The sequence below is a fragment of the Macaca thibetana genome, chromosome 4 (assembly GCF_024542745.1).
Source record: "Macaca thibetana thibetana isolate TM-01 chromosome 4, ASM2454274v1, whole genome shotgun sequence".
Taxonomy (NCBI): domain Eukaryota; kingdom Metazoa; phylum Chordata; class Mammalia; order Primates; family Cercopithecidae; genus Macaca; species Macaca thibetana.
The window spans coordinates 19,136,596-19,163,455 of record NC_065581.1 but is presented as its reverse complement, the minus strand read 5'-3'; the positions used below and the strand labels follow the sequence as shown (position 1 = coordinate 19,163,455).

Here is a 26,860-nt window from a genome sequence, read left to right as displayed (position 1 = left end):
TGGGGCTCTGGCCTCATGGTAGCGTCTAGGGATGGGTGTCTGCAACTCCCGAAGCCCCAGTGGGCATGTGTTACCAAGCTCTTCCAGATGTGCCATCTGCAGAGGGCATATGTGTTAATCAACTCAATGTACCCTCTGCCTTATTGCAAGAGCAGGGGGCCAATGTGACAGTCTTCTGTATCCCGAGTCCTTGCCAGTGTACTGGAAGATTTGGATCACATACTGGAAGAATGTGTGCAAAGTTTTATTGAGTGGTAGAGACAGCTTTCAGTGAGATGGATGGGGAGCCAGAACGGGGGGATGGAGTGGGAAGGTGGGCTTCCCCTGGAATCAGGCCACCCAGTGGCCAGACTCTTCTCTGACTTCTCCTGGCTGAACTCCCCTTGTCCTCCAGGCATCCCTCCTCTTCTCTGTTTCTCTGCCATGTTTTTCCACCGTCTTTTGCGCTGGTCCCAAAGTTCAGCCACTTGTGTGTGTGCCTGTTGAGGTCTCGTGGTGGGCCAAAAGTCAACTTTTGGGGTGCGAAAACAGAAATGCCTGTCCTCACTTAGGTCCACAGGTCTTCAGGCTTGAGGGTGGGGCCTTTGCAAGGGAACCACTCACTTCTAGCCAGTATTTTCCTGTCTCCTGTCTATACCAGAAACACATGTAGCACTCACCTATGTGTAAGCCAGAAGTATAAGGGAGTTAACCTATACAGGTATCAGGTGACAGCAGATAAATGCTTCACTCTTTTATACTTGGGTGGACAGTACGAGACCTATTTCATAAAGCTCCTGAAGAGATCTAGTGGGACGGAATTCTAGTTATCCTCTCTGGTTGCTAGCTTAATAATGCTTCCTTGTATTGGCTTTTTTTCTTTCCTATTTCATTATCTCTTCCCTATACACTTGGTCCTTGCCATGGCACTCTCCAGTATACAACCTCAATGTCCTCACATGAGACATGGTCTCAGTCTGCTTTCAGAGACCCAGACTAAGACACATACCTATTAAGTTGGAAGACCCAAATATTGGACTTTAGCTCTATATATTTAAATGCATTTTCTGCTCCTCTGGCCCAGAAGGTGTGAGCTTTGCAAAAACTTATAATGTCCTTATTTTATTATTTCTCTAAGGAACATCACACCTAGAAGTAGAATTAAACAAACAAAAACCAGTGTCACTGGTTACCACTCACTTTTTCCCCCATGAAAGAATGAAATAACCAGTATCTGGAAAACTTAGAAACACATACAACATCCATGTGTATGTGTACATAGTAACCACCAAATGCTTTTCAGTAGAGACGATGCTATAGAAAAAGAATATATTACAGCACAAAGTGCAGATTTGGACTGCTTCCATTGCGGGCTTAAATATTCAGTCAATGGTTAACTATGATAATTAGTGCAGAACTTATTTATTAACACAGAGAACAAAGGAATTCTAAACTGAGACGATATGAAGAACTCTTTACTGGATATCCAAATACCACGCAGATAATCAGGAACAGACAGCAATGAACATGAACCTGACTGAAAGCCCTATCTGCCACATCACATGGCCAAACCATCATTATTTCAGAGAAGAGGACTCCAAAACAAACACTGTGTCCCCAATTTGTGCCAGACACTGTCTTAGTGCTTCCTTCTTATACTATCACCCCACACAGGCATCCTTTACAATAATATGAGTAATAACATAATCATAATAATAGTAGTTCTCTGTCCTCTTTTATTACATATATATATCCAGCACTATTTTAAACATTTAAAACCATGTTATTTAATATTCATGACAACCTTATGAGGTAAGCACCCTCATTACTCCTACTTTTCAGATGACAAAATTAAGGCTTACAAGACTTGCTGTCTCTTGCCTGGTGAGGGAGAGCAACAGATAGGTCTGTAACTCGAAACCTTGAGTTCTTAAATTCAGATTACTTCTAGAACTTCAACGACTTTTACTTCTCACATGGACATCCAGGTATTAGTCAGCACTGTCTCAGATCTTTCATTCTAACATATTTCAGTCACACTCTTTGCTGCAAAACTGTATTCCTCATCTGCCTGATCACTGAATCATGGCTCAGTTTTGCTATCTGTGGCCCTATATTTCCGACGAATCTCAACTATTCTCTGGGCCAACCTATCCTCTGAGATATCACTCTTATCATTAGTATTTGGTGAAAATCTGCTCATTAACATGGGCAAATGGATTTTCATTCATCCTGCACAGATAGGCTTTGAAACATAGGCCTTTTTTCAAGGAGATTTCTTCATCCTAGAGAAGCCTAAGATTTACACTTGCAATCCTTTATCATTTGTTTGTGCTTAGGTCTCTGAGAATCTGCTTCCATTTTTAAGACGGCTATTGTGATGTATCATAAATAATCTCAGATGCAAAAGTTTCCTTATTTGCCAAGTAGCCATTCTCAATAATCTTATTGAGGTTATGTTCCATAGTTTTAAAAACACTCTATTTTAGGAGTCACTTCCAAGTTCCAAAGTCTACTCTTTCTGCAAGCATATGACAGAGACACATTAAGACACATTCTTTTATATATCGCTTTTCCTAGAGCAACAAAATGCCATGTTTTTTAAAATAAACTTTCTATTTTAGAATAGTTTTATGTTTACAGAAAAATGTTCAAGAGAGTACAGAGAGTTCCCATATACCCAATACCAGAAAGATCACAGAAGTAAAAAGCTATTTACATCACATCATATGAAATGTACATACTATCAATGTGACTTACCACTGTTGATGTTGACCTTGGTCCTTTAGCTCAGACAGTGTTTCTCAGGCTTCTCCTGTTAATAACATCAAATATAGTATGGCACATTAGTTACATTAATGAAATAATATTGATACTTTGATATTAACTAAAGTCCTTACTTTATACAGATTTCCTTAGTTTTGTCCTTTTGCTATTCCAAAATCTCAGTATTTCATACAGGCTACCACATTACATTTAATCATTTAATTGTCATGTTTTCTTTTATTTTCTTTTTCTTTTCTTTTCTTTCTTTCTTTTTTCTCTTTTTTTTTTTGAGACAGAGTCTCGCTCTGCCACCCAGACTGGAATGCAATGGCGTGTTCTTGATTCATTGCAACTTCTGCCTCCCAGGTTCAAGCAATTGTCCTGCCTCAGCCTCCCAAATAGCTGGCATTACAGGGGTCCACCACCATGCCTAGCTAACTTTTTTGTATTTTTAGTAGAGGTGGGGTTTCACCATGTTCAGACTGGTCTGGAACTTCTGACCTTGTGATCCGCCTGCCTCGGCCTCCCAAAGTGCTGGGATTACAGGTGTGAGCCACTGTACCTGGTGAATTGTCATGTTTTCTTAGGCTCCTCTTGGCTGCTACAGTTTCTCAGACTTACATTTTTTTTGACGACTTTGATAGTTTTGAGGAGTACCTGTCTGGGTATTTTGTTAAATGTCCCTCAATTAGGAGTTGCCTGGTATTTTTTCATGATTAGCCTAGGGTTATACATTCTTAGAGAGGAAGATCACAGTACAGACTAGCAAAATGACTTATCACTACTGATGTTCACCTTGATCATCTGGCCAAGTAGCGTTTGTCAGGTTTCTCCATTATAAAATAATTGTTTTTCCCCTTTTCCATATTGTACTCTTTGGAAGGAAGTAACTATGTACAGCCCACACTTAAGGAGTGAACAGCTATGCTCCCCTTCGTGTAGGGTAGAGTATCTAAATAATTTACTTGAAATTCTTCTATATGGGTGATTTGTCTTTTCTCCTCCATTTACTGATTTATTAAATCATTTATATGCACTCACAGATATAATACTTATTTAATACTTTGGGCTATAAATACTGCTTTTCTTATGCTCTAGTTGTTCCAGGTTGACCACTGAGAGCTGCTTCTGTTGTCCTTGTAACATAACTTCATCATTATGGGTTTTCAGTTTGTTTGTTTGTTTTGCTTTTAGTACTTCTTCATTTCTGAGCAACAAAGTGCCATGATGCTTGAGGTCATTTTGTATATTTCCAGCCCTGGTGCTCAAATCAACCATTTCTCCAAGAAGTCCTGCTTACCTTTACTAGAGAATGGTATTAGACACCTAGATCTTGGTGCTAGGTGTGCTTGTTGCTAACTGGTTGTTTTTAGGCTGCCTCAACTGACAGAAGAGGAAAATAAATGTCTGTATACTTACCCCTATACATACACATATTTATAAATATTTCTATTCATAACCATCTGTATATTAAGCTAAACATGAGTTGATACTGAAGTGTCCAAATCTAACCTACTACCACATGGATCATTCTAGCTTCCTCCCCTTGTTTTTCTATAGATTTCTACTCCAGCAGTGAGAAACTTAGCTATCATCATCTGTCATCTATTTACTTCACTGTTCAATCCCAGTGTACCTGTATAGCAATAACAGAATTAATAACCCATACTCCCATGGAAAACAACTTTATCATCTAAAGTATAGAGCATTGCCATGTTTTTTAAATGTATGTATGAAAAAATAATTCTAAGGGGCTCTCTTCATTTTTCCACCCTTGATTTCTAAATTTTATTCACTTTACAAGTGGAACAAAAACTACAGACCAGAAAAAAAATATATATCTAGAAAAAGTCTTAGGAAAGAGTAAAACTGAAGTCCACAAATATAGAGTTGGTACCTCAGGACTATGAGAGGAGTGAGTGCAATTTCAGATACGACTTTAACAACCCCAGCACAGGGAGCTGTGTTGCTGTCTTTGAGTACAGCACAAAGCTGTCTTTGATTGACAGGCTATCTGAAAGCTGGTGGCAGGCAACAATAGCCCTTTACTTTCTTTCTTTAGTACCCCGACTTGAGAAATAACTCCAGGCTCACCCTTATCATTGCTAGGTGAATGTAGAGGATAAAACTAGAAACTCTTTCTTTAAAAAGAAAAAAAAAAAAAGCTTTAGTTTTTAAAGCCATTTTGAGTTCACGGCAAAAACTGTATACAGAGTACACAAAGAGTTCCCCCATACAGCCTGCCCTCACACAAGCACAGCCTCTCCTACTATCAACATCTTGTATCACAGTGACACATTTGTTATAATTGATAAACCTACACTGACACACTGCTGTCACCCCAAATCCATAGTTTATATTAGGGTTCACTCTTGGTGTTGTATACATTCTAGGGATTTTACAACTGTATAATGGCATGTACTCACCTATTCAGTAACATGCAGAATAGTTTTACTGGCCTAAAAATGCTCTGTGTCCTGCCTATGCCTCCCTTTCTCCTGCTTAATTCCTGGCAACTACTCATCTTTTTACTACCTTCAGTTTTATCTTTTCCAGAATGTCATATAATCAGAATTATATAGCATTTGGCTTTTTTCCAAATTGGCTTCTTTCTATTAGTAATATGCATTTACACTTCTTCCATGTATTTTTATAGCTTATTTCCTATTTACAATAAATAATATTTCATCATCTGGATGTACCACAGTTTATTTATCCATTCACCTACTGAAGACCATCTTGCTTCCAAGTTTTGACAATATGAGTAAAGCTGCTGTAAACATGTGTGTGCAGGTTTTTGTGTAGATAGAGTGTTCACTTCATTTTGGTAAATACCAAGGAGCACCACTTCTGGGTTATATGGTAAGTTTGTTTCGTTTTATAAGGAAACTGCCAAACTGTCTTCCAAAGTGGCTGTACCTTTTTGTATTCCCACCTGTAATGATCGAGAGTTCCTGTTCCTCCAACTCTATCCTGTGTTCTCAGTGTTCTGGATTTTAGTTCTTCTATGTGCGTGGTGATAATTCATTGTTTTTCTAATTTGCATGATGTTGCTTTAATGCCATGATTTTGAACACCTTTTTATATGCTTATTGCCATCTGTATATCTTTTTTGGTAAAGTGTCTGTGTATATCTTTGGCTTATTGTCTTTGGGTTGTTTATTTCTTATTGTTGAGATTTAAGAGTTCTTTGTACATTTTGGATAAGTCTATTATCAGATATGTCTTTTGCAAATGGTTTCTCCCCATTTCAAGCTTGTCTTTTCATTCTCTTAACAGTGTCTTTTGCAGAACAATTTTTTTTTAATTTCAATGAAGTCTAACCTTTGTTATTTCTTTTATGAATCATTTATTTGATGTTATATCTAAAACATCATTTCTAAACCAAGGTCATCTTGGTTTTCTTCTATGTTATCTTCCAGGAGTTTTCTTGTTTTGCATTTCACATTTAGGTTAGAGTTCATTTTTAGGTAATTTTTGTGAAGGTATAAGGTCTGTAACTATATTCACTATTTGCCATGTGGATGTCGAGTTGTTCCAGTACCATTTGTTGAGAAGACTAGCTTTTCTCCATTGTATTGCCTTTGCTAATTTGTCAAAGATCAGTTGACTATATTTATGTGGATCTACTTTGGAGCTCTCTATTCTGTCCCATTGGCCTATTTGTTTATTTTTTTGCCAGTGCCAAACTGCCTTGATTACTGTAGCTTTGTCTTGAAGTTGGATGGTGCCAGTCCCCCAACTTTGTTCTCCTTCCATATAGGCTCTGTTTTAGGCCAATTCCTTCTGAATGTAGTGCAAAGGCATTTAACCATATTCTCTTTTTCTCTTCCTAGCTTTTCACCTTTCCTACAGTATTTGTCTTGGGAATAACTGACAAAATGGTATTCTGCCTTTTTTTTCCTCTCTGACCTTAAGAAAATTTGATATTAGAAACATTTCTCTGTTAATGCTTCTGATAGGAAGAAGCTGGTCTAACAAGGTGGGTAAGACAAAAGAGACCGAGAGAGATACAGAGACCAACTTCCTGGATGCTTCTGTAGTGATTCCAGATACTTTCTTCCTGGAAGATGCCAGGCAAATGAGCTTCACTGAGCATGCATCTTTCTCAGGCCAGACCCTCTCCTATGACCACAAGGAACTGGATAAATAGTTTTAAACACTGACTGGTGAAAAGTGTTCTTTGCTACATAAAGTTGAAAAATAAGGAAATATTGCAAGGAAAAGATTCCACAAAACCTGAAGTATATTTTCCTAATGCTGGTCACACAGGAAAAAGTGAAAATGTAGTTTTTAAAAAACTATAAATATAATGTGTATATTGTTCTAATTAGTAAAAGTGTCCTTCAAGTATTTAGTAGTATTCAAAATAGGCATTTTTTTTTTCATTTTAAGTTGTGGGATATATGTGCAGAACATGCAGGTTTATTACATAGGTATACACGTGTCGTGGTGGTTTGCTGCACCTATCAACTTGTCATCTAGGTTTTAAGCCCCACATGCATTAGGTATTTGTCCTAATGCTCTCCCTCTCCTTGCCCACCATCCCCAACCGGCCCCAGTGTGTGATGTTCCCCTCCCTGTGTCCATCTGTTCTCACTGTTCAACTCCCACTTATGAATGAGAACATGCAGTGTTTGGTTTTCTCTTCCTGTGTTAGTTTTCTGGGAATGATGGTTTCCAGCTTCATCCATGTCCCTGCAAAGGACATGAACTCATTCTTTTTTATGGCTGCTTAGTATTCCACAAAATAGGCTTAAAAATCTTTACAATGCTTGGGGCTAAAGCAGGTACTTCAAGACTTCCTTTTGTTACGTCAGTGAGATTCATTTAATAATCATATTTTAGAATGCTTTAGTGAAAATAATTTTTATTGTTATCAGGTTTTTAAATATTCAACACAAGCAATTTTCATTTTTGTTAATTTTCGAAGTAAAAGTGGATACTTCAGACATATGCTTTCTTTCACTCATAGAAGCATATTCAAATTGTTTTGTTTTAGTAACACAGAATTAAGAAAGTTTCTCATATTTCATTTAAAATGAATAGTGTATTTCTGGATGCAAAGAGCTATCAATAAGAAAGGTAAGAAATGTGCTTTATTTTCTAGACTACCTGAAACAGCCACAGGTATATTTACAAGGTCTCCACTAAGAATCTTGTAAGTAATATTGTTACTAGTTTTAGAAATGAAATCTTCATTTGGAAGAAGTGTCCTTAGAAAGTATTTATTTGTAAGTAATGAAGAGGACTAGATAGAATCATTCTTGAAGAGCAGTAATCCACAATACAAAACCACCTGGTACTATTTTTAAACATCAGTGTAACATGCATTTTCTATTCAATAGGAGATGATCATTATTTGGAAAGTTTTGCCTCCCAGCACTTTCTGAGTCGTTATCATTACATATATAAATGTGCCTTACAGAAGAAGAGCGTTCACGTGATAGTTGTCATTGCTTATGTACTATTCTTGTTTCTTGTTTTGGCCTAGTCCTTAGTCTTACCAAATTTGTTTGAAGCAACTTACTCTGGAATTGCATCCTGGAAAAGTGTGTGATCCAATATTGCTTTGCAGCACAAATCTTCTCTCTCAGATCAATCAAACACAACTTCACACTCTACCACACATTTTACACAATAATAGGATTATCTTGCAATTTATCAAATGGGCACAGTTTTGAACATGAAAAAGTATGTGTTAAATATTACTTTGGGACAACAGGCACAAACTGGACATGTCATACAAATGGAATATACAACATGTAGTCTTATGTGTCTGGTTTCTTTCACTTAGCATAATGCTGTCAAGGTTCATCCATGTATCAGTACTTCCTTCCTTTTTCGTGCTGAGTAATATTTCGTTGTATGACTAAACGTTTTGTTTCTCCAGTCTTCAGTTGATACACACTTGGTTTGTTTCTACATTTTGGCTGTTATAAGTAATCCAGTTATGTACCAAGTATACATATTTTTGTGCAAATCTGTGTTTTCAATCCTGATGGTACATACTGAGGAGTATAATTCCTGGGTCTTATGGTCATTCTACATTTAACTTTCTGTGAAACTGCAAAAAAATGTTTTCCACAGTGGTTGTATGATTTTACATGTCCACAGGCAATGTATGAGAGTTCTAACTCTTTTCAGGGTCCCCAACATTTGTTCATTTGTTTAAATTATAACCATCTTAGTAAGTATAAATTGGCATTGCATTTTGGGTTGAATTTGCATTTTCCTAATGTCCAATGATACTGCATACCTTTTCATAAGCTTATCCACCATTTGTATATTTTTATAGAAATGTCTATTCACACCTTTTGCTCATTGTTAAAAACTCGGTTAAATTTGTTTCTATTACTGAGTTGTAAGAATTCTGTATATATTCAGGATATTTGACCTTTATCAGATATATGATTTGTAAATACTTTCTCCCAGTTTTACCTTTTTCACTTGCTTGATAGTATCCATTAAAGTAGAAAAGGTTTAACGTTTTTTTTCCTGGGTTATTTTTAAATAGTGTTTTCTTAGTGGTGCCCTGGGGATTACCATGACAACTTCATTTATAACAATATATTTTGGATTAACACCAACCTAATTTAAATAGTATACAAAAACTTTGCTTCTATGAAGTTCTATTTCCTGTCTCTTTCATGCTGTTATTGTCACAAATTTCATCTTTTTACATTGTGTGCCCATCAACTTAGACTTACAATTTTTTATTTATGCAGTTGTCTTTTAAATCAGATACAAGAGAAAAAAGGGTTATGAACAGAAAATACGTTATACTGTCATTTATATTTACCTTTGTCCATACCTTTACTAGTGTTCTTTATTTTCTTTACCTGTATTCGAGTTACTGTCTCGTGTTCTTTCTCTTCAACCTGAAGGACTCTTTTCAATGTTTCCTAGGGAGCAGGTCTGCTAGTAGCAAACTCTCTTTGTGTTTGCTTATCTGGCAATGTCTTAATTTCTCTATTTTAAAAGAATTATTTTACCAGAGATAGTGTTCTTGATTGACACAGTTTTTGTCTCTCAGGCCTGTGAATATGTCATCCCATTTTCTTCTAGTCTCCATGGTTTCTGATGAGAAATCTGCTGTTAATTTTATTAAGCATCTCTGATATGTAATGCATCTTTTTTCTCATGCTACTTCCAATTTCCAAAGTGTTTTAAAATTATCATCATGATGTCTTCTTTGAATCCATTAGTTATTTATTCGTATGCTGCTTAGTCTCTAAATATTTTGAGATATTATAGTTGTCCCCTTTAATTTCCACATTTGTTGTCAAACCCCAAAAGCTAGTTTGAGTACATTTTGCATAGTAAGCCAAACACTGACATATCACTGATTAGGAGCAGAGAAAGGCTTATTTGATTTGGCCAAAGCATGAGAAGAGGAGAGGCAGACTCTCAAATCCAACATGGCTTTGAACATAACTTGTGACTTTTATGAGTAAGGTAAGTATGCAGGAGATGAGGTCCCCAGTGATCAAAGCTGCTTGCATCCCTCACCTGATCAAACTCCTGAACACCATCGAGGAGGTCAGCATGACCTAAGAATTACTGTTCTATGAAAAACAAGTTCATTAATCAAGTAGGCAACTCCCAAGGGTCAGGATGTGAAGTTAATCAATTATTAGTGACTTCTCTCTCTCTATGGAAATGACTAAGCGCAAGCAATCATGCATGGAAGAAGAAAAGGACAAAGAGAAAGGAACATAAGTAAAGCAAACACCTTAAGATTTTTAAAATATAGGCTCTGTTACACTTTAATCTTACTTGGCACAGAAAACATACTAAGTATGGTTCTAATACTATAGAATTTGTTCAGAATCACTTTATGATCTGGTATATAGTCTATTTTTATTAATGTTCCATGTACAATTGAAAAGAATATGTATTTTGCAGTTATACTGTATAGTATTCTATATGTTTAAATGAAGTCAAGTATATTAATCACATTGCCTAATCATCTGTATCATCTATATCTTTACTAATTTTGTCCTGTTAATTTTATCAGCAACTGGGAGTTGTCAGTAAAATCTTCTCCTATTTGCCTGCTTCTTTCATTTCTCTAAGAGATTTTCTTTATATATTTGGAGGCTGTATTATTGGGTAAATATAAATCTAGAACCTCATTTCTTTGTTTTAAATTCATTATTAAATGATTAAATTTTTATCTCTATAATATCTACTGCTTTAACGTCTAATTTATCTAATATTAGCATAACTATATAACATTTAGTGTTTGTATGGAATGTTTTTTCTGTTCTTTTACTTTCAATATTTTTGCCACTGTACTTAAAGTATGTATTAAAGGAAATAAAAACTATTTTACCCCAAAATGTATTTTTTTGATATATTTTGAAATGGTTGCCTTGAGACTAGCAGACTGAGGTAGGGGAAATTTGCAACTCTAGAGAATCTTCATTAATGCAGCCATGCCATCCATTTCTATGCCTCTCTTGGATCTAGGAGAGATTGAGAGTCTGATACCTTCAAAAATCTGAAAAGAAACATTTACCATCTATTCTCTATAAGGGAGGCTTCATCTACACAACAAATCCAACTTTGCTAGCCAAACCTATTCGTTTCTCCCTCTCATGATCTGTCTTTCCAGTAAACCTGATTTACCCACATAACCTGTTTGGGGCCATGGTCTGAGTCTGCATTTTTTTCAGTGGCCTCAGGATGGTATATAAGCTTCTGTATCTTATTGTTGGGTTGAGTCTTCATTCTGAAGACTCCCATGTAAACACGTTAAATAAATTTGTATGCCTTTTCTCCTATTAATCAATCAGTCTCATGTCAGGGATTTTTCAGTGAACTTTTAGGGGACCAAGAGTCTATGACTTCCACAGTTTCTTATAAGCAACCTATCATGGTTATTTTTACGCAGTCATTTCCTTTGTCTTTTAATTCAAACACGCTATTTACTTTTAATATAATCATTGATACATATATTTGAGTTTATATCATTTACTGTTATCTAGCCCATTTTTCTCCTATATTAACTTATCAAGATTAGCTCATTTTATCTTAGCCCATTTTCCTTTTATATTAACTTACCAAGTGTGATCCTCCAGCTTTGTTCTTCTTCCTCAGCATTGCTTTAGCTATTTGGGATTTTTTGTGGTTCCATAAAATTTTCAGGATTTTTATTTATTTATGTGAAAACTTTGTTTTTTTCATACAAGGTAAGAATTTTAGAATGGTTTATTTTCTCTTATCTATCTTCTGACTTCTGCGCTTCTTATTTTTTGTATTTTAATTCAATGTGCATTTTAAGTCCCAGGAGACATTATTTTATTTTAGTTTTATGCAATCTATATATACATATATGTATATGTGTATATATATGTATATGTGTACGTATACACATACGTCTATGTGTATATATATAGATTGTATACAACTATAATAAAATTCCATTGATAGGAATTGCACTGAATCTGTGCATTGCCTTGGGAAGTATGAATATTTTGAAAATATTGATTCTCTCAGTCTATAAACATGAAATATCTTTCCATTTATGTGTATTTTTTTTTTTTTTTCATCAATGTTTTATAGTTTTCAGTGTGTGGATTTTTTACCTCCTTGGTTAAATTTCTTCCTAAGGATTTTACTATTTTGGATGCTGTTGTAAATGTGAATGTTTTCTTGATTTCTTTATTATGTAGTTTGTTACTAGCGTAGAGAAATACTAGTAATTTTTGTATATTAATTTTCTATCCTGAATTCATTTATTAGTTCCAATACTTTTTTGATAGAGTACTTAGGGTTTTCTCTCTATATATAATATGCCATCTGCAAACAGAGACAATTTTAACTCTTCCTTTCCCATTTGGAAGTCTTTTCTTTCTTTCTTTTGCCTAATTTCTCTGGCTAGGACTTCTAGTACCCTATTGGAAAAAAAAGTGGTAAAAGTGGGCATTCTTACCTATGTACTGATTGTAAGGCAAAAGCTTTCAGCTTTTCACCAAGAATGATAATGTTACCTCTGGTCTTGTCATATGCAGCCTTTATTGTACTGAGGTACATTCTTTGCAGATATAATTTGTTGAGTGTTTTTATCATGAAGAATGTTGAATTTTGGCAAATGCCTTTCCCGCATCTCTTGAGATAGTCACATGGTTTTTATCCTTAATGTTGTTAATGTAGTGTATGAAATTTGTTAATTTGCATATGTTGAATCTTTCTTGCATTCCAGGAATAAATTTCACTTGATCATGGTGAATGAGTCTTTCATGGGTTGTTCATTTCAGTTTGTCAATATTCTATTTAGCATTTTTACATCAATGTTTATCAAGAATATTGGCTTGTAATTTTTATTTCATATTATGACCTTGTCTGGCTTTGCTATCAGGGTAATGCTGGCTTCACAAATTAAGTCTGGTAGTATTACTTTCACTTCAATTTTTGGGAAGTTTGAGATAATTGGTATTAATTATTCCTTAAATGTTTGGTAGAAGTCAGCAGTAAAGGCATCCCATCCTGAGCTTTTCTTTGATGAAAGACTTTTTGTTACTGATTCAATCTTCTTTCTTATTATTGGTTTGTTCAGGTTTTCTATTTCATAATGATTCAGTCTTGGTAGATTGTATCCAGGAATGCTTCATTTTCTTCTAGATTATCCAATTTGTTTGTATATAATTGTTCAGAGTAGTTTCTAATAATCCTTTGTATTTCTGTAGTATCAGTTATAAGTGTCATCTATTTTTCTTTAAAAATATTTTTAAGTGCTGGAACACATATGCAGGACATGCAGGTTTGTTACATAGGTAGATGTGTGCCATGGTGGTTTGCTGCACCAATCAACCCATCACTTACGTGTTAAGCACAGCATACATTAGTTATTTATCCTGATACTCTCCCTCCCCTGCCTCCTCCTCCCAACAGGCCTCAGTATGTGTTGTTCCCCTCCCTGTGTCCATGTATTCTCATTGTTCAGCTCCCACTTATAAGTGAGAACAAACAGTGTTTGGCTCTCTGTTCCTGTGTTAGTTTGCTGTGGATGATGGCTTCCAGCTCCATCCATGTCCCTGAAAAGGACATGATCTCATTTCTTTTTATGGATGCATAGTATTCTATGGTGTGTATGTATCACATTTTCTTTATCCAATCTATCATTGATGGGCATTTGGGTTAATTCCATGTTTTTGCTATTGTGAATAGTGCTGCAATGAACTATTCACATGTAGAATGGTTTATATTCCTTTGCGTATATACCCAGCAATGGGATTGCTGGGCCAAATGGTATTTCTGGTTTTAGATCTTTGAGGAATCGCCACACTGTCTTCCACAATGGTTGAACTACTTTACGTTCCCATAAACAGTGTAAAGGAGTTCCTATTTCTTCACAGCCTTGCCAGCATCTGTTGTTTCTTGACTTTTTAATAATCACCATTTTGACTGGCATGAGATGGTATCTCATTGTGGTTTTGATTTGCATTTCTCTAATAATCAGTGATGTTGAGCTTTTTTTTCACGTTTGTTGGCCACATAAATGTCTTCTTTTGAGAAGTGCCTGTTCATGTCCTTTGCCTGCTTTTTAATGGGGTTGGTTTTTTCTTGTAAATTTGTTTAAGTTCCTTGTAGATTCTGGATATTCGACCTTTGTTAGATGGAAAGATTGCAAAACTTTTCTCTCATTCTCCCATGTCTGTTCATTCTGATGATAGTTTATTTTGCTGTGCAGAAGCTCTTTAGTTTAATTAGATCCCATTTTTCAATTTTTGCTTTTGTTGCAATGCTTTTCATGTTTTTGTCACAAAATTTCTGCTCCTGATTATGTCCTAAATAGTATTGCCTAGATTTTCTTCTACGGTTTTTATAGTTTTGGATTTTACATTTAAGTCTTTAATCTATCTTGAGTTAATTTTTGTATAAGGTATAAGAAAGGGGTCCAGTTTCAATTTCCTGCATATGGCTAGCCAGTTTTCCCAGCACCACTTATCAAATAGGGAACCCTTTCCCCATTGCTTGTTTTTGTCAGGTTTGCTGAAGATAAGATAGTTGTAGATGTGTGGTCTTATTTCTGAGTTCTCTATTTTATTCCATTTTTCTATGTGTCTGTGTTTTTATGAGTACCATGCTCTTTTGGTTACTATAGCCTTGTAGTATAGTTTGAAGTTGGGTAGCATGATGCCTCCAGCTTTGTTCTTTTTGCTTAGGATTGTCTTGACTAGTAATGTATCATCTTTCATTTCTAATCTTATTTATTTGAATCTTCTCTCTTTTTCCTCTTCTAGCTAAGAGTTTCTCAATTTTATCTTTTCATAAGCAAACTCAGTTTTGTTAATCTTTTTTAATGCTTTTCTAGTCTCAGTTTCATTTATTTCTGCTCTGCTCATTTATTTCTTTTTTTTTTCTCCCTCCTTCTAACTTTTGGTTTTAGTTTTTTCTTCTTTTTCTAATTCCCTGTAGTGTAATGTTAGGTTTTTTATTTAAAGTCTTTCTTTTTTATTAATGTAGGCATTTGTTGCTGTAAACTTTCCTCTTAAAATTGCTTTTGCTTCATTCCGTAAGTTTTGGTATGCTATGGTTCCATTTTCATTGTCTGTAGATATTTTAAAATTTCCTTTTGAGGCCTTCTTTGACCCATTGGTTGTTCATGAGTGTGTTAATTCCCATATGTTTGTGAATTTTCAAATATTTTATATTATTCATTTCTAGTTTTATAGCAATGTGGTTGGAAAATATACTTGACATGATTTCAATATTCTTAGAAATGTATTCAAACTTGTTTGTGGCCTAACATATAATCTATCCTAGAGAATGTTCCATGTGTAATTGAGAAGAATGTGTATTCTGCTGCAGTTGGATAAAATGTTCTATAAATTTTTAGGTCCCTTTGGTTTAACGTGAAGGTCATATTCAATTTTTTATTAATTTAATTCTGAATGATCCATCCACTGTTGAAAGTGGGGTATTTGGTAGAAATGATGTTAGCAAGATGGTGGAACAGGAATTCTTCAGCTAAACTACTCCCCCATCTCCAGCCCACACCCCTGCCATACACACACACCCCCACACACAGAAATCCAACTAACAAATATCCTCAGGCAAAAATACCTTTGTGAATATCCCAAAACTCAGGAGTGAGGCTGAGATATCCCCTGGGAAACTAGACCTGAAAAATGCTGCATTCAAAGGATAAGGAGAATGATTCTCTTTGGCGATGTTACCCTTCCCATAACCCAGTACAGCACTACACAGAGAGGATGCGACAACATCCATGGTTTTTACAGTGGAAGAAGTGTGGACATTCAGCTCACCACCATTCTGTGACCTTTTGCAAGGGGCTTATTTCTGTCTTGCCCTATAGGAAACATTGACATTACCAGCAGGAATAGATCACCTAGATCAATTAGAAACAAAAAGCAAGGGTGCGGCTCACAGCAACCAAAGTACAGATCTTGGCTGTTGGTCTGCATTCTAGACGACAGAGGCACCACAATGTAGAGACTTGCTCACAGAATCATGTGGCAGAAAGCATGTTCCATAGATTTTCCATGCTTGAGTCCCTAATCAACTTCCTCACACAGCCCTGGTACTCTTGTTAAGCCATATCCAGGCCAGAAGGCAATAGCAGGTCAGTGGTTATTCATAGAGGGAACATCCAGTCCCACCCATTCACGGCTGTTGAGTGGCAACTCTACATATCCTTGGTGCTCTGCTTAAGCCCAGTTTATCCTGAGAGGCAAGCCCAAGTCCATGCATATGTGTGGAACATAACCTCTGGCCCTACCCACTCAGTGTGGGCCAAACAGCAAGCCCAGAGATATTACCTAGCCTCAGTGCCCTGCACACAGCATTTCCCAACTTCATATTCCACACAGTATTGCCCAGCCATGGAGGATGATATTCATCCCTGCCCAATCAGAAATATTTACAGGACCTAGCCGGCAGCTCTGTCTGATGGCATAGTCCAGCCAGTGGTATCACTGGAACATGGACCACAGCCAACAGTACCACTTGACCTCAGGGCACCAGAAGTAACCCAGCCCAACTAGAGAACCTAACACCAAGGTCTGCCTGTGCAGGGTTGCTACCAGTTAGCCCATTCAAAATCCCAGGCTAGATTAAAGAGTAAAGGTCTGTAAATTCCAAAGAACACCTGCAAATGATGAAAGAGGTGGCAATCTTCTCAAATGTGGAAGCATTATGTAAGGACACAAGGATTGTGAAAAATCAAGGAAATATGACACCATCAAAAGAAATGAATAAAGTTCCAATAATCAACTCTATAAAAAATGGAGACCTGTGAAAAGGCTAACAACGAATTCAAAATAATTGTACTAAGGAAGTTCAGGGAAATCCAAGAAAATATGGACAAAAATTAAATAAAATATAGAAAGCAACTTATGAACAAAATGGTAAGTTTGACAAAGAAACAAAACAATAAAAAATTTGAAATCCTAGAGATATTACAATAACTGAGCTGAAAAATTCAACAGAAAATTTAAACAGGAGACATGATTAAGAAGAAGGAAGAATCAGTGAGCTCTAAAATACATTTGAAATTATTCAATCATAGAGGCAAAAACAAAAAAAAGAGACTAAGTAAAGAAGACAAATGGGAATTATGGAACACCATCAAGTGAATTAACCTTCATAATAGCAATTCCTGAGGAAGATGAGAAAGAGAGAGTCCTGAAAAACAGATTGAAGAAAATAATGGCTATCAATTTTGCAAATATTGGGAAAGATGACACCACTTGGTTACAGAAAACTCAGAGATTACCAATCAAATCTAATCCAAAGAGAAGTTTACGAAGACATGTCATATTAAATTATCAAAAATCAGGCAAAGAATGAATACTGAGCAGCAAAAGATATAGGACATACCACATTCAAGAGAGTTCCAACATGGCTGTCAGCAGATTTCTCAGCAAAAACTCTGCAGTCCAGGAGAGAGTAGGATGATATATTCAACATGCTAAAGCTGAAAAAAAAAATTGTCAATCAGAAATGAGGGGAAAAAAACTTTCTCAGAAAAACAAAAGCTAAGGTAGTGTATCACCTCTAGGACTCCATTACAGAAATTGCTAAAGGAAGTTCTTTAAGCTGAAGTGAAAGTCTGCTAATTAATAACATAAAAACATATGAAGGTAAAATTCTCAATGATATAAGTAATACATAGTCATATGCAGAATCTCTTGTACTGTGAGAGTGGTGTGTAAAGCAATTCTATCCCTACTAGAAGGGTTAAAAGACAAAACTATTTTTAAAATGATAACTACAATAAATTCTTAAAATATAAAAATTACAAAAAAAGATAAATTTTGATAGCAAAGTCACAAATGGTGGGAGGGAGAAAAGGAAAGTGTAGAGATTTTGTACATTATTAAAATGAAGTTTTTATCAGCTTAAGCAGCCTGTTACAATGAAAAGATATTTATTGTAAGCGTCATTATAACCACAAACCAAAAGCCTAAGGCAATTTCATAAAATATATAAAGACAGGATTCAAGGCATACTGCCACAGAAAATCATCACACCACAAAGGAAGAAAGCAACAGAGGAAGAAACAAAGAAAAGACCTCAGCTGGGTGCAGTGGCTCATGCCTGTAATTCCAGCATTTTGGGAGGCCGAGGCGGGCAGATCACTTGAGCCCAGGAGTTTGACACCAACCTGAGCAACATGGCAAAACCCCATTTCTACCAAAAATACAAAAATTAGCCAGGCGTGGTGGTGCATGCCTGTAATCCCAGGTACTTGAGAGGCTAAGGCAGGAGGATTGCTTGATCCTGGAGGTAGAGGTTGCAGTGAGCTGAGATCACACCAGTAGACTCCAGCCTGGATGACACAGAGACCTTGAAGGGGGAATGGGGAAGGGGGAAGGGGGAAGGGGGAAGGGGGAAGGGGAAGGGGGAAGGGGAAGGAAGGAAAGGAAAGGAAGGAAAGGAAGGAAAGGAAGGAAGGAAGGAAGGAAGGAAGGAAGGAAGGAAGGAAGGAAGGAAGGAAGGAAGGAAGGAAGGAAAAAAAGAAGAGAAGAGAGGAGAGGAGAGGAGAGAGAAGCAAGGGAAAGGAAGGGAAACGAAGGGAAAGGAAAGGAAACAAAGGGAAAAGAAAGGAAAGGAAAGGAAAAAGGAAGGAAGGAAGGAAGGAAAGAAAGAAGGAAGGAAGGAAGGAAAAGAAACTACAAAACAATCAGAAGCATGTTACAAAATGGCAGTAGCAAGTCCTCACCTTTAATAATTACTTTATATTTAAATGGGTTAAATTATCTAATAAAAATACAGATTGGCTGAATGGAGTAAAAAACAAGATCCAATCATATGTTGCCTAAAAGAGACTCAATTTTCTAGTAAGTATACACAAAGATCGAAAGTAAAGGGATAGAAAAAGATATTCCATGCAAATGGAAACCATGAAAGAGCAAGGGTAGGAACACTTATATCAGACAAAACTCACCTTAAGTCAAAATTTTAAAAAGAGACAAAGAAGGTCACTAAATATGATAAAAGGAATAATTCACCAAGAGGACATAACAATTATAAGTATACATGGACCAAACATCACAGAACCTAAATATATAAAGCTATTATTAAATAATCTGAAGAGAGAGATTACAATACTATAGTAGTAGAAGGACCTCAAAATTCTACTTTTAACAATGGAAAAATTATCTAGACAGGAAATCAATTAAAAAATTAAACTTGCACGAATTTTACAACAAATGAACCAAACGATCATAAACAAATATTTTTATCCAACAACAGTAGAATACGTATTCTTCTGAAATGGACATGAAACATTCTGCAGACTGATCATATGCTACACTACATACACACAAAAAATCTTAACAAATTTAAAAGATTTAAAATTATATCACGAATCTTTCTGGATCCCAAAAGGAATAACTCCCAAACTTATTTCCTGAGGCCAACCTTAGCCTGATGGCAAAGCCAGACAAGGTCATAAAAAGAAACAAAAATCACAAGCCAACATTCTTGATGAACATAAATACAAAAACCCTAAACAAAATAAAACATTAACAAGTTGAAGTCAACAACCTATAAAAGAATCATTCATCATGATCAAGTGGGATTTATTCCTGGGATGCTTGCATCCATATATAGTTAATATATACAAGTCCATGTATGTGATATACCACATTAACAAAATGAAAAACAAAAATTACAGAATAATTACATAATAAAAAATCTCAATAGATGCAGAAAAAGCACTTGACAAATTTTATCACCTTTTCATGATAAAAATTCTCAATAGATTTAGTAGAGAGAATGTACTTCAATACAATAAAGGATATAAATGGCAAACCCATTGTTATCATCATTTTCAATGAAAATTTGAAAGCTTTTCCTATAAGATCAGCACCAAGCCAAGAATACCACTGTCACTGCTTCTCTTTAAAAGGGTACTTGAAGTCCTAGCCAGAGCAATTAGAAAAGAAAGCAAAAAAAAACTCTCCAAATAGAAAAGGAAGAAATGAAATTGCTTCTATTTGCTGACGACATGATTTTATATAGAGAAAATCCTACAGACTCCACTAAAACACTGTTAGAATTGATAAAAATACAATATAAGTTGCAGGATACCAAATAAACATATAAGAATCAGTAGTTTTTCTATATACTAAAAATGAGCTATTTGAAAAGGAAATTAAGGGAAAAAGTCTAATTTACAAAAGAAACAAAAATTATTTTATTATTTTATTTTTCAGTTCTGAGGTACATGTGTACAGGATGTGCAGGTTTGTTACACAGGTAAACGTGTACCATGGTGGTTTGCTGCACCTATCAACCCATCACCTAGGTATTAAGTCCAGCATGTATTAGCTCTTTTCCCTAATGCTCTACCCCCTACCTTCCCCCTACAGGTCCCAGTGTGTGTTGTTCCCCTCCCTGTGTCCATGTATTCTCATTGTTCAGTTCCCAATTATAAATGAGAAGATGCAATGTTTGGTTCTCTGTTCCTGTGTTAGTTTGCTGAGGAAAATGGCTTCCAGCTTTATCCATTTTCCTGCAAAGGACATGATCACATTTCTTTTTATGGCTGCATAGTATTCCACAGTGTATATGTACCATATTTTCTTTATCCAGTCTATCATTGATAAGCATTTGGGTTGATTTCATGTCTTTGCTATTCTGGATATGCTGCAATGAATATATATCTTTATAATAAAATTATTTGTATTCCTTTGGGTAAATACCCAGTAATGGAATTGCTGGGCCAGATGGTATTTCTGGTTCTCGATCTCTGAGGATTTGCCACATTGTCTTCCACAATTGTTGAACTAATTTACATTCCCACCAATAGTGTAAAAGAGTTCCTATTTCTCCACAGCTTTATTAGCATCTATTATTTCTTGACTTTTTTTTTTTCTTTTCTAGATGGAGTCTCACTCTGTTGCCCAGTCTGGAGTATAGGGGCGGGATTTCAGCTCACTGCAACCTCCACCTCCTGGATTCAAGCAATTCTCTTGTCTCAGCCTCTCAAGTAGCTGAGACTACAGGCATGCACCAGCATGCCCAGCTAATTTTTGTATTTTTAGTAGAGACAGGGTTTCACCATGTTGGCCAGGCTGGTTTCAAACTTCTGACCTCAGGCAATCCACCTGCGTTGGCCTCCCAAAGTACTGGGATTACAAAGGTGAGCCACTTCACCTGGCTACTTCTTGACTTTTTAATAATCGCCATTCTGACTGGTGTGAGATGGTATCTCAGTGTGGTTTGGATTTGCATTTCTCTAATAATCAGTGATGTTGAGCTTTTCTTCATATGTTTGTTGGCCACATAAATGTCTTCTTTTGAGAAGTGTCTGTTCATGTCCTTTGTCCATTTTTTAATGGGGTTGTTTTTTCTTGTAAACTTGTGTAAGTACCTTGTAGGTGCTGAATATTAGACCTTTGTCAGATGGATAGATGGCAAAATTTTTCTCCCATTCTGTAGGTTGTCTGATCATTCTGATTATAGTATCTTTTGCTGTGCAGAAGCTCTTTAGTTTAATAAGACCCCATTTTTCAATTTTTGCTTTTGTTGCAATTGATTTTGGCAATTTAATCATAAAATCTTTGCCCATGAATATGTCCTGAATGGTGTTGCCTAGATTTTCTTCTGGAGTTTTTATACTTTTGGGTTTTACATTTAACTCTTTAATCCATCTTGAGATAATTTTTATATAAGGTATATGGAAAGGGTCCAGTTTCAATTTTCTGTGTATGGTTAGCCAGTTCTCCCAGCACTGCTTATCAAATAGGGAATCCTTTCTCCATTGCTTGTTTCTGTCAGGTTTGTTGAAGATCAGAAGAAGCAACAAAAATTTAAATACTTAGAAGTAAATATAAGCAAGGAGATAAAAGTCCTCTACACTGAAAACTATGAAAGAGCAATGACAGAAATTGAAATGAATACAAATAAAGATATCACATGATCAAGAATAGTAAGAATTTATATTACTAAAATGTCCATATTACCCCCAAAAGATCCACAGATTCAATGCAATTTCCATCAAAATTCTCATATACTTTTCACAGAAATGGAAAAATCAATTCCTAAATTTGTATAGGACCACAAATGATTCTGAATACACAAAACAATATTGAACAAAGAACAAAACAAAAAAATAAAAAGAAAACTGGAGATATCACATTCCCTGATTTTAGAACATATTATAAAGTGACTATAATCACAATAGCATGGTCCTGTCATAAAACAGACACATTACCCAATGAAACAAAATAAAAGCCCAAAAATAAACCCATGCATCTATGGTCAAGTGATTTTTGACAATGGTGTCAATAACACACAATGCAGAAAGTACAGTCTCCTCAATGGCGTTGAGAAAATTGCAAATCTACATGCAGAAGAATGAAATTGGATCCTTTTCTAGCACCTTATAAAAATCAACTCAAAATGAATTAAAGTCTTAAATATAAGATCTGAAACTATAAAACTATTAGAAGAAAACATAACGGGAAAGTTCTAAGGCAATGGTTTTGGAAATGAGTTTTTGGAAAGCACCCCCAAAGCACAAGCAACAAAAGCAAAAGACACACACACACACACACACACACACACACACACACACACCTGGGACAGCATCAAACTAAAAAGCTTCTGAAGAGCAAAGGAGGCAATTAACAATGTGAAGAGACAACAAACAGAATGGGAGAAAACATTTGCAAACCATACATCTGATAAGGCTTTAAAATTCATAATATACAAGGAACTCAAAGCACTAAATAGCAAGAAAACAAATAACCCTGTTTAAAAATGAGCAGGACCTGGACAGAAATTTCTCAAAAGAAGGCATATAAATGGCCAACAAGTACATGAAAAAGTGCTCAACATTACTAATCCACAGAAAAATGCAAATTAAAACCATAAGATACGACAGTAATCATAATAAGACAAGAGGGTAATCTTGTCTTGTGCTAAATTTCAAGGGGACTGCTTCCAGCTTTTGCCCATGTCAAAAAAAGGAATAACTTTTGGTAAGGATGCAGAGAAAGTGGAATTCTTGTACAATGATGGTAGGAATGTAAAGTTGTTACAGCCATTATAGAAAATGGTATGATGGTCTCTCAAAAAACTAAAAATAGAACTAACTATGGGCCAGTAATCTCACTTTTGAGTATATATTAAAGAAATCTGAAGTCAATATGTCAAAGAGGTTTCTGCCTTCCCAGGGTTCTTGCAGCATTATTCACATTAGCCAGGATATAGAACAAAACTAGATGTCCATGGACAAATGAATAAATAAAATGTGGTGTGTGTATGTGTATGTGTGTGTGTGTGTGTGCGCGCGCGTATATATACACATATACCTATGCTAAATGGTCATGGACACAAGAATGAAGAAAACCATCTTTACTCATTTGTCCATGGACATTTAGCTTCGTGGTGTGTGTATATGTATATATACCTATGTATACATATACATACATGTACATATATACATATACATACACACACATATATACACATAGGTATATATCTGGTGAGTGTATATATGTGTATATATGTGCATATATACACACGGATACATATACATATATGTATATGAGTGTATGTGTATATGTACACATATGGACACACATATATCCACACAAAGTATGTACATATATACACATATGTACATATATACACATATGTACATATATACACATATGTACATATATACACATATGTATGTATATACACATACCAGATATACATATATACATATATATATAAAAAAATGGAATACTATTCAGCCTTTAAAAAAGAATGAAGTTCTGTCATTTAAAACAATATGGAGAAACCCAGAAGACAATAGTCTAAGTGAAATAAGCCAGCTGCAGAAAAATCAATACTGTATGATCTTACTTTTATGTGGAATCTAAAAAAGTTGAAATCACAGAAGTAGAAAGCAGAATGATGGTTATCATAGGCTGTGGATGGGGTGGGGTGGGAGGGAGGAAATGAGGAATTGCTGATCTAAGGGTATAGAGTTTCAGATAGAATAATTTTTGAGATCTATTGTATAGCAGTGACTATAGCACATAATAATTGATTGTACATTTCAAAATAACTAAGACAGTAAATTTCAAATGTCTCACCATAAAAATGATGGGTAAGCAAGGTGATGAATATGTGAACTAGCTTGATTTAAGCATTCCACATTGTATACATCTATCAAAAATTAATTACATTTTACCCCACAAAGTATACAATGATTTCTAAATCAAAATCATATTAATAATAACAGAAAGTAGAATATTAAAGTATCCTACTATTATTTTATTATTGTCTATTTCTCCTTTCTCCTGTTATGTATTTTCATGCTTTATGTTTGATGCATATATACTTACAATTGTGGTAACCTCCTGATGAACTGACCACTTTATTATAAAATGACCTTTGTCCATTTTTACAGTTTTTGATTTAAATGTCTATTTTGTCTGATGTGAGTATGCCTGTCCTTGCTCTCTTTTGATTTCCATTTGCATGAAATATCTTCTTCCATCTTTTCAATTTTGGTCTTTGTGTGTTCTTACCAGTCAAGTGAGTCGCTTATAGGCAGCTTATGGTTGGATTTTCTTTTTACATCCATTCATCCACTCTGTGTCTTTTAATTGGAGAACTTAATCTATTTAAATTTAAGAAAACTATGGATAGGTACGAACTTACTATTGCCATTTTGATAATTGTTTTCTGGTTGTTTTTCAAATCTTTTGTTTCTTTTTTCCTCTCTTGTTGTCTTCCTTTCATGATATTCTACAGTAGTATACTTTGAATTTTTGTCCTTATTTTTTGTGTATCTAATGTACATTTTTGCTTTCTGGTTGCTAGGAGGGTTACTAAAAATCTCATAGTGTATGTGATTATAACAGGCTATTTTAATTGGTAACAACTTAACTTTGAATTTGACTATACACCTATCTTTACCAGTGAATTTTATACTTTTATATGTTTTCATGTTAATTAGCAGTTTTTCATTGGGACTTGAAGAATTCCCTTTATTATTTCTTGTAAGGCAGGCCTAATGGTGATAATCTCCCTTAGCTTTTGTTTGTCCAGGAAAGTCTTTATCTTTCCTTCATGTTTGGAGGAAAACTTTGCCAGGTAAAGTGTTGTATTCTAGGTTGACAGATTCTTTCTTTCAGTACTTTAAATTTATCATTCTCTTCTCCCTGGCATGTAAGGTTTCTGTTGAGAAATATACTGATAGTCTTATGGAGGTTCCCTTGTGCATGTAAGCCTCTATTCTCTTGCTGTTTTCATAATTTCGTCTTTTACTTTGAGTTTGATTATAATATATATTGTCAAAGTCTTCTTTGGATTGAAACTGCTCATTAGAGGAATGCAAGTCAAAACCACAATTAGATACCATCTCATACCAATTAGAAGGGCAATGATTAAAAAGTCAGGAAACAACAGATGCTGGAGAGGATGTGGAGAAATACGAATGCTTTTACACTGTTGGTGGGAGTGTAAATTAGTTCAACCATTGTGGAAGACAGTGTGGCAATTCCTCAAGGATCTAGAACCAGAAATGCCATTTGATCCAGCAATCCCATTACTGGATATATACCCAAAGGATTACAAATCATTCTACTATAAAGACACATGCACACATAGGTTTACTGTGGCACTATTCACAATAGCAAAGACTTGGAAACAACCCAAATGCCCATCAGTGATAGACCAGATAAAGAAAATGTGGTACATATACACCATGGAACACTATGCAGCCATAAAAATGGATGCATTCATGTCCATTGCAGGGACATGGATGAAGCCAGAAACTATCATTCTCAGCAAACTAACACAGGAACAGAAAACACCACATGTTCTCACTCATAAGTGGGAGTTGAACAATGAGAACACATGGACTCAGGGAGGGGAACATCACACACTGGAGTCTGTTGGGGGATGGGAAGGCTTGAGGAGGGAGAACATTAGTAGAAATACCTAATGTAGATGACGGGTTGATAAGTGTAGGAAACCACCATGGCATGTGTATACCTATGTAACAAACCCACATATTCTGCACGTGTATTCCAGAACTTAAAGTATAATTAAAAAAAAAAAAAAAAATTTTAAAAAAGAAGTAGCACTGAATCTGTAAATTGTTTTGGACAGTATGGCCATTTTAATGATATTGATTCTTCCTATCCATGAGCTTGGGATGTTTTTCCATTTGTTTGTGTTTTCTTTGATTTTTTTGAGCAGTGTTTTATAATTCTCCTTGTAGAGATCTTTCATCTCCCTGATTGGCTGTATTCCTAGGGGTTTTTTTGTGTGTATGTGTATGGCAATTATGAATGGAATTGCCTTCCTGATTTGGCTCTCAACTCGGCTGTTGTTGGTGTATAGGAGTGTTAGTGAGTTTTGTACATTGATTTTGGATACTGAAACTTTCCTGCAGTTGTTTATCAGCTTAAGGAGCTTTGTGTCCTAGACTATGGGGTTTTCTAGATACAGTATCATGCCATCTGCAAAGAGGGATAGTTTGACTTCCTCTCTTCCTATTTGGATGTCCCTTATTTCCTTCTGTTTCCGATTGTTCTGGCTAGGACTTCCAATAGTATGTTAAAGAGGAGTGGTGAGAGAGGGTAATCTTGTCTTGTGCTAGATTTCAAGGGGACTGCTTCCAACT

The 26,860-nt window shown here is 35.5% G+C and overlaps 1 long non-coding RNA gene across 1 annotated transcript in view; it reads right to left on the bottom strand.

Annotated features, from left to right (window-relative positions):
- Positions 1-2,679: 2,679 nt before the first annotated feature.
- Positions 2,680-26,860, bottom strand: part of LOC126952024 (uncharacterized) — a 108,569-nt gene continuing 84,388 nt past the window's right edge. Inside the window, exons 3-4 of the long non-coding RNA XR_007724767.1 lie at positions 17,596-17,692; positions 2,680-2,794 (exon numbers count right to left, since the gene is read on the bottom strand). This is a non-coding gene — a long non-coding RNA (uncharacterized LOC126952024). The remainder of the gene's footprint in view (positions 2,795-17,595; positions 17,693-26,860) is intronic.